The sequence below is a fragment of the Hemitrygon akajei genome, chromosome 24, assembly GCF_048418815.1.
Source record: "Hemitrygon akajei chromosome 24, sHemAka1.3, whole genome shotgun sequence".
Taxonomy (NCBI): Eukaryota; Metazoa; Chordata; class Chondrichthyes; order Myliobatiformes; family Dasyatidae; genus Hemitrygon; species Hemitrygon akajei.
The window spans coordinates 8514706-8531011 of record NC_133147.1 but is presented as its reverse complement, the minus strand read 5'-3'; the positions used below and the strand labels follow the sequence as shown (position 1 = coordinate 8531011).

Below are 16306 nucleotides of genomic sequence, written 5' to 3'. Positions count from 1 at the left end.
CCCCACCATTAACCAAGCGGTCCGTGAACCCCAGACTAGAAACTTCTGCTCTAAAGCTATGCCTGCTTCTCATGGATATCCCTACCCTGGAGAGGAAAAAATCTGTCACCATCCACCTTAGCAATGCCTTCATTAAACACTTCAATGAGATCACCTCCCAATCCCCGACATTCCAAGGAATAAACCAGGCCTCCTAGTCCTGGTAGCATCCTCATAAATCTTCTCTGTACTCTTTCCAGTGTAACCACAGCTTTCCTATTAACAGGATGACCAGACTGTACACAACACTCCCAGTGTGGACTCACCAATGTTTTATACACCTGCATCATACTATCCCAACCTAAACTCTACACACTACTCCAAGAGTGGCCTCACCAATGTCTTATACACCTGTGTCATAATATCCCACCTCTGGTGCTCAATTCCCTGAATAATCCCCATATCCGTCTTTTTGAGTCTGTAGTACAGATCTACCTAATTAACCAATTCTGACTAAGATCTAAAATTAACGAAGATCTGCACTCATCTGCATCTAATTACCTACTGACGGACAGCCACGCGTTCACAGGGAGGTAAGTCCTGACAGCCAGTGGCAGAATTGAACTCAGAGCACCGACACACCGCGCTGTAATAGCGTCACGCAAACCACTACACAACCGTGAAAGTTGATGATTAAAGTATGTATATATCACCATTACAACCTGTGAGATTCATTTTCTTGCAGGCATTTACAGGAAAGTAAAGAAATAGAATGAATGAAAAACATATTTAAACAAATATTGTCAAGCTACCTATGTGCAAATTGGACAAAAAAATCATCCTGAGAGCCTGAGTTGTAGAATCCTTCGAAGTGAGTCCTTAGGTTGTGGAATCAGTTGAGTGTTGAGGTGAGTGAAGTTGTCCAGTCTGATGGTTGAAGGGTATTAACTTCCTGAACCTGGTGGTGAGGAACCTAAGGCTTCAGTGCAGAAGCCTCAGGACCCACACCACCAGGATCAGGAACAGTTATTACCTCTCAACCACCAGGCTATTGAACCAGTGAGGATAACCTCAACTCTGAATTGATTCCATCGGGAAGGAGGTAGAGGAGCCTCAGGACCCACACCACCAGGATCAGGAACAGTTATTACCTCTCAACCACCAGGCTATTGAACCAGTGAGGATAACCTCAACTCTGAATTGATTCCATCGGGAAGGAGGTACAGGAGCCTCAGGACCCACACCACCAGGATCAGGAACAGTTATTACCTCTCAACCATCAGGCTCTTGAACCAAATGAGATAATTTCACTGAATTTCACTCGTCCCATCACTGAAACAATCCCACAACCTATGGACACACTTCCAAGGACCCTTCAACTCATGTTCTCGATATTTTCTGCTTATTTATTTATTATTATTATTTATTTATTTTCGTATTTGCACAGTTTGTTGTCTTTTGCACACTGGTTGAACACCCTAGTAGATGCGGTCTTCCATTACAGTTATTATTCTGCGTATTTACCGAGTATGCCCACGGGAGTCCGAACCTCAGAGTTGTGTATGTACTTTGATAATAAATTTAGTTTGAAGTTTGGTTGGATAGAAACTTTCCTTGAGCCAAGTAATGCGTGTTCTCTGCACCTCCCTGCCTGGCTGGGGGATACAGAAGCCAGAGAGGTTGGACTGTGTCTCCCCACAGGTTATTACAGGCAAGGGGCAGTGCAGGAGCAGTGCAGGGGCTGTGCTGGGGATGAATCGAGGCGACAGGCCAGATTGACTCCGCTCTCTGTTTCCCTGAGGAAAATGAATTTCGCTCAATGCTGCAGATCTGCAGTACTCACCTCCCTCACATCTTGAGGGGCCAGTCAAAGGACTGGCCAAGTGGGGATCCACCTGACACTTTTTATTCCTTTAAATCAGGAGGGTTTTTAACCCTTTTTATGCCATGGACATCTTTGGCAGTCCGGAGAAGCCTAATGACCCCCTTCTCAGGATAATGTATTTGAATATATAAACCAAAATATGTAGAATTATGAAAGAACCCAAATATATTGAAATATTTATCAAAATATTTTTTAAAAATCAAATTTGTGATATAGTAATATATATGTTCCTTTATTAACACGTTAAATAACAAGACCATACATTTAAACTACAGGCAAATTAAAATTAACTTTTACTTTTTTGTGAAGGACGCTGTTGCCTTGCCCAAATAAGAACATTAAACTGTGCAGTGGTCTTTGATAAAGCAACACGCCTGTCATGTTGAACATGCAGTCGATTTTGATTTTTGTTTTAATGGTTAAAAGTGTTGAAAATCCTGATTTGCAGAGATTTGTTGTTGCATAGGGAATTAAAGCTTCTCTATATCTCACTTTACAAGCCAAGGATAGGCTTCCCTCAAGGATCACCAGAATTCTCCAAGGCTTTTTGAGGTAAACTCCAATTGTAGTAGGGTTTTTTGTCCTAAGGTCAATGAGTTCATCTTTGGCTAGATCAACATCTTCGATACAGTTTATATCAGAAGGAAAAGGATTGTGGATCCATGGTTCAACTTTAATGCCACCAAGATGGAAATAACTTTTGAAAGAGTTCTGAAGTATTTCCAGGTGTTTGCAGATGTCTCTCGTCAAAGAAATTGAGAGAGAATTTAGTATTTCAACTCCATCTTGGTGAAGCTTTCCTCTATCACTTGAAAGTTTACAGAGATGTTGGGCCTCTGGAACCGATCCACAAGAGCCCAGTTAAGAGCCTCTGTGTTAAATAAAGAAAGCGTACTTTGCATACAAGAGGGCATGTGTTTAAAGTGAGAGGAGATAAATACCAAGGAGGTGTGTGGGACAATTTATTTGCACACAGAGTTGTGGGCAATGTGCTTATGGTATTGTGGAGGTAAATAGGATGGAGGTGTTTGAAAGTCTCTTGAATAGGCTGTTGCATGTGCAGAGAATGGAAGGATGTGGACATTGTGTACGCAGAAAGGATTAGTTTTGTTTGGTTATTAATTACTAGGTTAACTGGTTTGGCACAACACTGTGGGCCATGGGTCTATACCTGTGCTGGACTGGTCTCTGTCCCATGTTCTAAAGGGAGGAAGGGGCTCCTCCACTCTTTGCGCAGAAATCTGAGGGTCAAGTGTGAAGCTACGGTTTCCTGACAACAGTAAGAATGTTATCGGTGAACTGGCACCAACATCATATGTGATTCTGATTCTTGATCTAATTTCGACCCCATAGATTTCTGCTGTAGTTATAAAGTTTAAATCAGTTCTTTAACTGGTGTTGTTAAACACGGCCCAGTCCCCGAGCAGAAATGGATTTGGTATACTATTGTCACATGTACCAACACACAGCGAAGACCTTGTCTTGCATTCTATTTATACAGATTAACTCGTTACACAGTGCGTTCAGACAGAACAAGTAAAAGCAGTAACGATGCAGAATAAAGTGTAAAAGCTGCTGATAGAGTGCAGTGTGCGGGCAAGCAATCATGAGGTAGATTGTGAGGGCAAGAGTCTGTCTTGTCATACAAACCATTCCAGAGTCTGATAATACCAGGACAGAAGCTGTTCTCAAGCCTGGTGGGACATCCACTCAGGCTTGTGGATCTTCTGCCCGATGGGAGAGGGGAGATGAGAGAATGGTCTTCGATTGTGCTGGCTGCTTTACCGAGGCAGTGAGAATCCGTGTCCACAACTGCCTGCAGTTTCTTGTGACCATTGGCAGAGCAGTTGCCATACCAGGCCATTACGTAATCAAGACAGAATGATGAATATGGTGTATCAATAAAATTTGTTAAGAATTCACAAGGACTTGCCAAATTTCTTTAGCTTCCTGAGGTGGTAGAGGTGTTGGTGAGCTTTTTCAGCCGTGACATCAACATGGTTGGGCCAGAATGGGCTATTGGTGATATTGATGTTCACACGTAGGAGCTTGGAGCCCCCAACCCCCTCAGCCTCTACACCGTTGATGTAGACAGGAACGTGTGAACCCCCCCCCCCACCCCCCAGAATTCAATGACCTGCTTGCTTGTTGACATTGAGGGAAGGTTGTCATAACAACATTCAGTAAGCTCTCCATCTCCTTCCTGTACTCGGACTCACCATTGTTTGATATTGTCGTGGTTTCTTGTGCCCCACAAACGACCAGGAGACGCAGAAGATTCTTCAAGAAGTGTTAAACTTTAATTTGCAAATCAAAGCTGAGACAGTCAGTGAGCTGGTCGCTGATTGCCCACCGATCCTTGTGCATAGCATTTTTTACAGCAATCTCCTGGTTTAGTTGTATTAGCATATCCAATCGGTCTACAGTTGCGTATCTCCAGTACATCAGCTCCCGACTTCCCACTATTGTTTCTACCCATTAACCTAATCATGTTCTAATCTACTTTTTGGGTCACGTGTTACCTCATCCCTGGCCACAGTTAACTCTTAGCTAGCCTCTCATTAACACACCATTATCTTCTTATTTGGCTACATTCTTAAGTTACTGATGTGTTCAATAGTACAGAGACAATACAGAGGTTTCATTCTCCTACTAAATTGGATACATACATAGCAAATAGCAAATACAAAGCTGACTACATAGTTTTGGTTACACAGCAAACAATGCAACTTTATACTCCAATAATATATGGCCCACTACTATAGCGTCATCTGCACACTTGTGGATGGGGTTAGAGCACAAAGCAGTGGACTCTTACCTTTAGATTTCGTGGTTACAGAGAACAAAATACCTGATGCAAAGTCTAAGGAGATTTGATTTGAGTCCTAGTCATTTGTTGCAAAGATCAATCTTCACTTACTAGTAAATGCAGTGTTGGAATGTTTAATTTTATAGAAATATACATAGTGAAAGACAACTAAAATAGGATTAATCGTAATGATCCTTCTGAAACCATAAGCCCTGTGAAGACTCTGTGCCAGAGAAGTTCACTCGTCAACTTATCAAAGAATTTTAGATGTGTTTGATGGTGCTGTGTGTACAATTGATAATTCTGAATGGTGTGCATTCCTCAGGAGCGGTGATGCCTGTGAAAGACCAGGCCGTGTGTGGCTCTTGCTGGAGTTTTGGAGCAACAGGTGCGTTGGAAGGTGCCCTCTTTCTTAAGGTGAGCTGTGTAAGCAGGAAATACAACAGCTTATGGGAAGGGCAATGTATAAAGAGAGACAGATCCCAACTGGTACCCAGGAAAAGACAAGGGAACATCCCAAACTCTGTGGTCTATGAAGCTCCCAATTCTAGAGTGTCCACATCTGCTTATTTTTTCCAACTAATGTTGAAAGTAAGTTTATCAAAGTACATACATATTACTGTCTAGTACCTTGAGATTCATTTTCTTGCAGGTATTTACAGGAAAAATGAAGACATGCAAGAATGTTTCTGAGAAACTACGTATAAGCGATGTACAAGATGATAAGCAAGCTTTTCCACTGATGTTGGGTGGGATGACAACTAGAGGACATGGGTTAAGGGTGAAAGATGAAACGTTTAAGGGGAACATGAGGGTGTTAAGAATGTGGAATGGGTGGTGCATGCGAGTTCGATTTCAGCATTTAAGAGAAGTTTGGATAGGTACATGGACGGTAGGGGTATGGAGGGCTCTGGTTCTGATGCAGGTTGATGGGCGTAGGCAGTTTAAATGGATTTGGCATGGACTAGATGGGCTGAAGGGCCTGTTTCTGTGCTGTACTTTTCTATGACTTTGACTCTATGAGAGGCATAGATCGAGTGGACAGCCTGAGTCGAGTGGATTTTTCCCAGAGTGGAAATGTCTAATACAAGGGGACATAGTGGTAAGGAGTTTGGAGGGATGTCAGAGGTAGGTTTTTTACACAGGGTGGTGGGTGCATGGTATACCCTCTCAGGGGTAGTGGTAGAGGCAAGTACATTAGGGGCATTTAAGAAACTCTAAGGCAGGCACATGGATGAAGGCAAAATGGAAGGATAAGTAGGAGGGAAGGTTCTGATTCTTTTTAGCGTGGGTGAAAAGGTTGGCACAACATTATGGGCCGAAGAGCCTGTGCTGTGCTGAAGCATTCCATAAAGTCTGATAAAACAGGTTGTAGGAGCCAGGAATCTATTTTCTGTCTGTCTGTCTGTCTGTATTTTGTGATGCGCATTTATTATGGATAATCTGTCACATTTGGGGGTAGAAGCAAATGTGAAGTTATGTTTTCACACTTTCACGTAGTTGGTTTAACGTAGTTGGGGGGGTGGTGAGCCACAGGGCGATATTTTTTGTTGACCGCTAACTTCACTTATTTATGCTAATCAGAACACTTAATCCTTTGATTTCACCATATCACTAATTTTAGTTTTGTTAGCTTATCACTATAAGATCGTTCGTCTTTGATGGTTTTGTAATCGGGGATCAAACGTACTTTTCTCGACTTGGATCTCAGTTATTTTGGAAGTGCGTCAGACACTGTCAACTCCAGTACTCAGTCCCTCAGCGGTTTTCCCAAAACCTCTACACAGGCATCAACGCAGCAGGAGGGAATAAAAGCCTTTGAAACTTTAAACAGTGCCTTTCACCTGTTGTAATCACGTGTAGCCGCAGAAACCAAACAGATAAAAGGAAACTTCAAATCTGATGTTGAAACTGCTCAGTAGGACAAAGAAAGCTCACATGGGAACATGGAAGATTTGGCTGACTACCTCCCACCCCTCAAGGGAGATGTACAGAGATCCAGCATTCCCCAGGGGAAGGAATTTCTTCTCTACTCAGTGCTGAAGGAGCGGAGATGGATCAAAAAGACCTAACCGTTCAATTTGTTGAAACTCTTGGCTCTTTGTGAGGCACCAGGCAGCAACCTTGCCGATTCTTCAGCATTTGTCTGTTTTTTACGAGGCCGAGTTGCTAGCTCGACGCTCAGCCCAGCGCGGATGGAAAGCGTGAAAGGAGCCGGCCGGATTCGAACCCGGGACCACTCGCCTCGAAGTCCAGTGCAGATGCCACAATGCCACCGGCCAGCATAACCAGTCAATGGCTGCATTTATTTAATGAAACCATCCATAAGACCATAAGATATAGGAGCAGAATTAAGCCATTTGGCCCATCAAGTTGGTTCTGCAATTTCATTGTGGCTGATCAATGTTTCTTCTCAGCCCCATACTCCTACCTTCTCCCCGTATCTCTTCATGCCCTGACTAACCAACCTCTGCCTTGAAGATACCCGATGACTTGGCCTCCACCGCCTTCTGTGGCAAAGAATTCCATGGATTCGCCACCTCACTGGCTAAAAACATTCCGCCTCATCTCCGTTCTAAATGGACGTCCCTCTATTCCTAGATCATTTGCTTGCCTGTGGAGAAGTAGAACACGTAGCCAGCGTAGCTGAAACAGTTAACTTCTTCCTGGTTCAATAGAGTCACAGAGCACTACAGCACTGAAACAGGCCCTTGGGCCCATCTAGTCCATGCTAAACTATAATGCTGTCTAGTCCCATCGACCTGCACCATACCCCTCCCATCCATGTACCTATCCAAATTTCTCTTAAATGTTGAAGTCAAACCATCATCCACCACTTGTGTTGCAAACTCGTTCCACTCTCACCACCCTCTGAGTTAAGAAGTTCCCCTTCATATTTTCCTTAAATATTCCACCTTTCACCCTGAACCTATGACCTCTGGTTGTAGTCTCACTCAATCTCAGTGGAAAAAGCCTGCTTACATTTACCCTATTATCACCCCTCATAATTTTGTATACCTCTATCAAATCTCCCATCATTCACCTTCGCTGTGGGAAATAAAGTCCTACCTATTCAACCTTTCCCTATAACTCAGTTTCTCAAGTCCCGGCAACTTCCTAGTAAATTTTCTCCGTACTTTTTCGATCTTGTTGGTAGCTTTGCGGTAGGTAGGTGACCAGAACTGGCGAGTGGTGAACAATTTGACTTTGTTTCAGTTGATGGTCCATGTTTCTCTCAAGTTAAAAGGAAAATGAATGAATGTATCTTTTGAGAGTCAGAGGTCCAAGTGGAATCTGTGAGACATGAATTTCTTCCCATTTTCATTCCAGACTGGAAAGTTGATCTCTCCCTCGCAGCAAATGTTGATCGATTGCGCCTGGGGGCTTTGGAAACCATGCCTGCGACGGAGGGTTGGCGTGGAAAGTGTTCGAGTGGATCATGAAACACGGTGGTACTGCAGGTGCAGAGTCCTGTGGTGCATACCTGGGGCAGGTTGGTACGTTTGTTACAGGTTTCTAAGAAAGTAGAGGCTCTTTTGTCCCTTCCCCAGGTCAGATCCTGTGATATGGTAATACCAAGGAATTGTCTCATGTCTCATATTCTCCCTCTCCCTTCCCCTTCCCCCCTCTTCCATTCCTTTCTTTCTCTCTCTCTCTCCCTCTCCCCCCTCTAACCCCCTTCCCCCTTCCCCCCTCACCCCCCCATGCCCCCTCCTCTCTCTCTCTCCCCCCGTCAGGAGTTCTGGGTCTTGGGCGGGGTTTAATCGATGCGGTTTGTGGATTGGGCTCTGACGTTCACGTTGTGACGTGTTTCTGCTTTCTGGTCACTCTTTCTGTTGCTATTTTGGGTGATTTTGAATCGGAGCGGCCTGCAGATGACAAACACTGAGCAGGCCTGAATTTGCCTGGACTTGTCTGATCTTGTCTTTCATATTCTGTGTTTATGGCGTTCTTTGTTGTTGTCTGTGTGATTTATTCTTTTCGCACGATGGTAGTGTGGTGTTTCTCTTTGAAAGGGTTCCATGATGTTTCTTTGTTTTGTGGCTGTCTGTGAAGAAGACGAATCTCAGGCTTGATAATGAATATACTTTGAATCTTTGCATCTTTTTATCTTCACCAACTCTCCTATGCCACATGCCTGCACTAGAGGTAATTAACAGTGGCCAGTTAATCCACCAACCCGCATGGCTTTGTTTTGTGGCTGACTGAAGATGACGAATCTCAGGGTTGTACAACGCATACATACTTTGACAAGTGGTTAAGGCGTTCATCTAGTTATCTGAAAGTCGCTAGTTCGAGCCTTGGCTAGGGCTTGCATGTTGTGTCCTTGAGCAAGGCACTTAACCACACATTGCTCTGCGACAACACCGGTGCCAAGTTGTATGGGTTCTAATGCCCTTCCCTTGGACAACATTGGTGGCGTGGAGAGGGGAGACTTGCAGCTTGGGCAACTGCCGGTCTTCCATTAAAAAAAAACCTTGCCCAGGCTTGCGCCCTGGAAACTTTCCAAGGCGCAAATCCATGGTCTATCAAGACTAACGGAGGCCTACACTACACACACTTTGATAACGAATGTACTTTGTATCTTTGAATTTAAAGCAACTGAAGTTGTCCACTTCTAATCCCCTAATGACGACTGACCCATGGACCTCCATCTGTTGATAAGGAATCGGGGGTAGGGGGAATCTTGTAGGAAAGTGATGTCGTGCTAACTAATCTTAACATAGAGAGGGACCGATAGGATTGGCCGTCTTCTGTTTTTAGGTCAGATAGTCGCGTAATTTTTAAATGATTCAGAAATAGCTTCTTACCTTCCCCATCAGATTCCTCAACTGTCCATCAACCCATGAGCCCATGAACGCCACCTCAGTATTCTTAACCCTTGCACTACTGTGTTCCATTCCGATTGCCTCATTATAGGAAGGATGTGGAAGCTTTAGAGAGGGTGCAAAGATTCACCAGGATGCTGCCTGGATTAGAGAGGGTGCAGAGGAGATTCACCAGGATGCTGCCTGGATCAGAGAGGGTGCAGAGGAGATTCACCAGGATGCTGCCAGGATTAGAGAGGGTGCAGAGGCGATTCACCAGCATGCTGTCTGGATTAGAGAGGGTGCAGAGGAGATTCACCAGGATGCTGCCAGGATTAGAGAGGGTGCAGAGGAGATTCACCAGGATGATGCCAGGATTAGAGAGGGTGCAGAGGAGATTCACCAGGATGCTGCCTGGATTAGAGAGGGTGCAGAGGAGATTCACCAGGATGCTGCCAGGATTAGAGAGGGTGCAGAGGAGATTCACCAGGATGCTGCCTGGATTAGAGAGGGTGCAGAGGCGATTCACCAGGATGCTGCCTGGATTAGAGAGGGTGCAGAGGCGATTCACCAGGATGCTGCCTGGATTAGAGAGGGTGCAGAGGAGATTCACCAGGATGCTGCCTGGATTAGAGAGGAAAGGATGAGTGAGCTCGGGCTTTTCTCTGGATCAAAGGAGGATGAGAGATTACTTGATAGAGGTGTACAAGATGTTAAGCGGCACAGATCGAGTGGATAGCTAGAGACTTTTTCCCCAGGATGGAAATGACTAATATGGGGCGGCAAGATAGTGTAGTGGTTAGCTCAATGCTTTACAGTACCAGTGACCTGAGTTCAATTCCCGCCGCTGCCTGTATGGAGTTTGTACGTTCTCCCTGTGACCGTGTGGGTTTTCTCCTGGTGCTCCGGTTTCCTCCCACAGTCCAAAACGTACCAGTTGGTAGGTGAACTGATCTTTGTAAGCTGTCCCGTGATTAGGCTCAGATTAACTCAGGGAGTTGCTGGGCAGGGCCTATTCCAGGTTGTATCCAGGTATCTCAATAAATAACGTTAAGGTGATTGAAAAATGTCTAGCAGTGATATCAGAGTTAAGCTTTTTTACACAGGGAGTGCTGGGTGCATGAATTCAGCCACGAGGTAATGTTGCAGCTCTATGAAACCCTGGTCAGATCACACTTGGAATACTGTGTTCAGTTCTGGTCACCTCATTAGGGGAAGGATGTGGATGCTTTAAGAGGGTGCAGAGATTTACCAGGACGCTGTCTGGATTAGAGAGCGTGTCAGACGAGGATTGATTAAGCGAGCGTGGGCTTTTCTCTCTGGAGCGACGGAGGCAACTTGATGGATGTATGTAAGATTACGAGAGGCACAGACGGAATGAACAGTCGGCATCTTTTGCCCAGGACAGCAGTGGACATCCATTTAAGGTGACTGGAGAAAAGATTTGGGAGATGTCAGGGGTAGGTTTTTTACAGGGAATAGCGAGTGCCTGGAGCACCCTGACGGAGTTGGTGGTAGATGCTGATGCAACTGGAATACTTAAAAGACTCTCAGATAGTTCCATGGATGTAAGAGAAATGGAGGGTCATGGGTTGTGTGGGAGGGAAGGGTTAGATTGATTGTGGAGTGAATTTATATAGGGCCTGTACTGTACTGTACTGGTGTTTGGGTGTGGGGGTGTGTGGTGGAGATATGTCTCTGCCAAAGGAGGTGGAAGGTGCTCCATCCCCCCAGTGGCCAGCAGGTCACCCTTGGGCGAGGTGTAGCACCTGCTTAGCCCCCCAGTCAGGGTCACGTGAAGCCATGGAAGCAGGTGGTGGATGGTCGAATGAGCAGCCGGTGCACATCACAAGTCCTGGTTTTGCGACCACTGACACCAGACAGACAATCTCTGAAGAGTATTGATAATGGCTGGGGTCACCCATCTTGTAAAGACACTGCCCAGAAGAAGGCAATGGCAAACCACTTCTGTAGGAAAATTTGCCAAGAACAATCATAGTCATGGAAAGACCGTGATCCCCGAAATCATATGACACGGCACGTAATGGTGATGATGACTCTGCTACATTGTTCTATTTGTTAATTTTTGTAAGTTATAATAATGTTATATCTTTTTTCTCTTACAAAACTAATGTCAGAATGTGGAAGTTGGTGATAATAATTCTGATACAGAATCTGTCCTTAACGGGTTTGTTTCTGCTCAGTAGTTGCACTGTGTACACAGTCATCCATTTAAACGTGAATAATTGAAACATCTTTATTCAGATTTCTAAAGCACGAGGACACAATTTGCAGAAATGGTTGGCGAGTAATATACTGTGAATGTAGTGTTTGACCTTGAATAACACTGCAACTACTGTCCAAAGCATTCAACTTCTAAGTTAAGGATGGCAGCACTTGGGTTATTAAGATGGTTTCATGCTTGGTTCAGAGTCATTTGACTCCAGGCGCCTGGAAACACACACTCAATATCTTCGGAACAGCTTCTTCCCCTCTACCATCAGATTTATGGATGGTCCATGAACACCACCTCACTAGCTTTTGCTCTCTTCTCGCAGTACTTAATTGGGGTGCCGCCTTGTCGAGTGCCTCCACATCATCTGCCACAAGTGGGACTTCCCGGTGGTTAAACATTTTTATCCCCATCCCTATTCCCATTCCCGTGTGTCGGTCCATGGCTTCCTCCTGTGCCAGGATGAAGTCGCCCACAGGGTGGAGGAGAAACACCATCTGCGTACCCTCCAATCTGATGGCATGAATAGCGATTTCTCCTTCTAGTAAACAATTTCCCCCCCACCTCCCGTTCCCCATTCTGACCTTTTACTTCTCACCTGGCTATGACTTCCCCCTGGGTCCCTCCTCTTTCCCTTCCCCCTGGGTCCCCTCCTCTTTCTCTTCCCCCGGGTCCCCTCCTGTTTCCCTTCCCACTGGGTCCCTCCTCTTTCCCTTCCCCCTGGGTCCCCTCCTCTTTCCCTTCCCCCTGGGTCCCTCCTCTTTCCCTTCCCCCTGGGTCCCCTCCTCTTTCCCTTCCCCCTGGGTCCCTCCTCTTTCCCTTCCCTCTGGGTCCCCTCCTCTTTCCCTTCCCCCTGGGTCCCTCCTCTTTCCCTTCCCTCTGGGTCCCCTCCTCTTTCCCTTCCTCCTGGGTCCCCTCCTCCTTCCCTTTCTCCAATGGTCCACTCTCCTCTCCTATCAGATTCCTTCCTCTCCAGTTCTTTACCTTTCCCATCCACCTGGCTTCACCTCTCACCTTCCAGTGAGCCTGACCTTTTTGTTCTGGTGTTTTCCCACTTTCTTTCCAGTCCTGAGGAAGGGTCTTGGCCCGAAATGTCGACTGTTTATTCATTTCCATAGATGCTGCCTGATCTGCTGACTTCCTCCAGCATTTTGTATGTCGAGTACTTATTTACATTTTTATGAATGCTCAGTGGGCACTTTGTTAGATACCTGCAGCACTGAATAACGTAGCCAACAAGTATCCGTTTGTGGTCCTTCTGCTGTTGTAGCCCATCCACTTCAATGTTGACGTGTTGTGTATTCACAGATGCTCTGATTCAACGCGTGGTTATCTGACTTACTGTTGCCTTCCTCTCAGCTTGAATCAGTCTGGCTATTCTCGTCTGACCTCTCTCACTAACGAGGCATTTTCAACCACAAATGCCACTCACTGGATGCTTTTTGCTTTTTGCACCATTCTCTGTAAGTTCCAGAAACTGTTGCGTGTGAAAATCCCAGGAGATCAGCAGTTCCTGAGATACTCAAACCACCCCATCTGGCACCACCAATCATTCCATGGTCAAAGTCACTTAGATCACATTTCTTCCCCATTATCATGTTTGGTCTAAACAACAACTGAACCTCATGACCATGTCTGCATGCTTTTATGCATTGAGATGCATGATTGGCTAATTAGATATTTACATTAATGAGCAGGTCTACCAAATAATGGGTGGCAGGGTGGAGATGCATCTCTAAAAGTGGCTGTGTAAGGTATTCCCTTCCCTCCACTGGCCTGCAGTCATCTTTGGGCAACGTTTAACACCTGCTTAGACCCCCCTCCCGGATCAGGGTCACGTGAAGCCACGGGAGCAGGTGGTGGATGGTCGTACGAGCAGCTGGTGCACATCACAAGTCCTGGTTATGTGACCACTGGCACCAGACAGACAATCTCTGAAGAGTATTGATAATGGCTGGGCTCACCCGTCTTGTAAAGACACTGCCCAGAAGAAGGCAATGGCAAACCACTTCTGTAGAAAAAAATTGCGAAGAACAACCGTGTTCACAGAAAGACCATGATTGCTCATGTCATATGACACGGCACATAATGAACAAACATACCAAATAATGTGGCCAGTGATAATGTATATTTTATATTTTGCACTGTACTGCCACAAAACAAATTCCACGACATACGTTTGTGATAATAAACCTGATTCTGATTCTGCTTTTTGATGACTTCCTCACTCAGTATAGATTGTATCTAATATAGTTTCCTTTGCTTTTTAACGATTACTTTTAGAATGGATTCTGTCACTATAACCAGTCCACAATGACAGCAAAGATGAAGAGCTATATGAATGTACTTCAGGAGACAGTGAAGCTTTAAAGTTGGCCATCTTTAAAAATGGTCCCGTGGTTGTCGGAATTGATGCATCTCACAAGTCCTTTCGATTTTACAGCAGTGAGGTTTATTATGAGCCAGAGTGCGGTAGGTATCCAGCTTTTATATTAATGGAAACAGGTTTGCGTTAAGTATGCACACAGTGTGTATTTTATTAGTTACCTCCTGAAACTTAATAAAGTGGCCGCTGAGTGTATGTTCATGGTCTTCTGCTGCTGTAGCCCATCCACTTCAAGCTTCAACGTGTTGTGCATTCAGAGAAGCTCTTCTGCACACCACTGTTGCGTGGTTATTTAAGTTACTGTCACCTTGAACCGGTCTGGCCATTCCCCCCTGACCTCTCTCATTAACAAGGTATTTTCACCCACAGGACTGCTGCTCACCAGCTGTTTTTTGTTTTTCACACCATTCTCTGTAAACTCTAGACACTACTGTGGGTGAAAATCCCAGGAGATCAGCAATTTCTGAGATACTCAAACCACCCTGTCTGGCACCACAGTCAAAGTTACGTATATCACATCTCTTCCCCATTCTGATGTTTGGTCCGAACAACAACTGAACCTCTTGACTGTGTCTGCATGCTTTTTTGCACTGAGTTGCTGCCACTTGATTGGCTGATCAGATATTTGCATTAATGAGCTGGTGTACCTAATAAAGAGGCACACTAAATATATGCATTAAAACGGGTGTAACATTTTTATTCCAATATAGTTTGTGTATTATTGATTGCTTGAGATATGGTCATTACCCCTGAGAAGATACTCTGTGAGACCCCACGCAGCATAGAGGTTAGCGCGACACGATTAGCTTGGGGCAGTTCCACCACTGCCTGTATAAGATCATGATAAGATCATGGCCTAAGATGGAAGGAGATGAGCCCGTCTCCCATCTCCCACTGAAGAAGCCACGTCTCTGGAATGTTCTTCAGATCCAGCCTTTATGGAAGGGATAAGGTGGGAGCAGACTCATTCCACACTAGTGTTTTAATGTTCTGATTTTGATGTTTTTAGAAAGCAAACTGGAAGATTTGGACCATGCTGTGCTTGCCATTGGATTTGGCATGGTTAATGCTCAGCCATACTGGCTCATCAAGAACTCTTGGTCAACGTACTGGGGCCACAATGGATTCATACAGATGGCCATGAAAGACAACTGTGGTGTCACTACAGACGCAATTTATGTCACATTGGAATGACGACTGCTGGTTTACTTGTGTTATAGAGTTTAGAAAATAGATTCAAAGTACATTTATTATCAAAGTATGTATCAAACCCAGAGATCTGCCTTCCCCACAGACAGTCATGAAACAAAGAACTGTGGAACTAACCTGCTCAAAGAAAAACTTCAACCCCCCCCCCCCCCCACAACACGTGCAGAAAAAATCGCACAAACGGCAACAAAAGAGCAGAAACACGGAATAGAAAGCACAAAAATCGAAAGGCACAGTATTTCAGTTCAGCTCAGTGTTATCTGCGGGCCGCCCGGTTAAAAGTCACCAAAAGTAACAAGAGCAGGAGTGGCCAGAATCCGAACCTGAGACATCATAAGCCCGATTTAGAGTCTAAATCTACACATTGCATCCAGGTGTCCTCCGACCGCATCGAGGGAGGGAGATGTAGTGTGGGCCCTTTGACCCACGATGCTGTAACCTACTCTAGGGCCGATCTAACTCTCCCCCACTACATAGTTCCCCATTTCTCTATCGCTCATGTGTTTCCTAAGAGTTTCCTAAATGTGTCGGTCATGTCCCCTTGCAACATGTTCCACGCACCCACCACTCTGTGTAAAGAACTTATCTCTGACCTTCCCCTTATACTTCCCTCCAATCACCTTAAAATCATGCCTCCTTCTATAGCGATTTCCACCCTGGGGGAGAAAAGGTTGTTAGCTGTCCACTCTAGAGGAGGCCCGATGCAGCCTCCTCTACATTGGTGAGACACGTCATAGATCGGGAGACCGCTTCGTCAAGCATCTCCGTTCCATCCGCCAAAAGGTGAACTTCCTGGTAGCCAATCGTTTTAATTCTGACTCACATCCATTCCGACATGTCAGTCCATGACCTCCTCTTGTGCCAAGAGGCCACCCTCAGGGTGAAGGAGCGTCACCTGGGTGGGTAGTCTCCATCCTGATGGCATGAATATCGAGTTCTCCTGGTAAAATCACGTTATGATGTGTTTCTGGTCGCTCTATTTTTTGTTGCATTTTGG

At 45.2% G+C, this 16306-nt stretch overlaps 1 pseudogene; it reads left to right on the top strand.

The window, feature by feature from the left end:
• Nucleotides 1-15369, top strand: part of LOC140715549 (digestive cysteine proteinase 1-like) — a 35276-nt pseudogene extending 19907 nt beyond the window's left edge.
• The last annotated feature ends 937 nt before the right edge of the window (nt 15370-16306 follow it).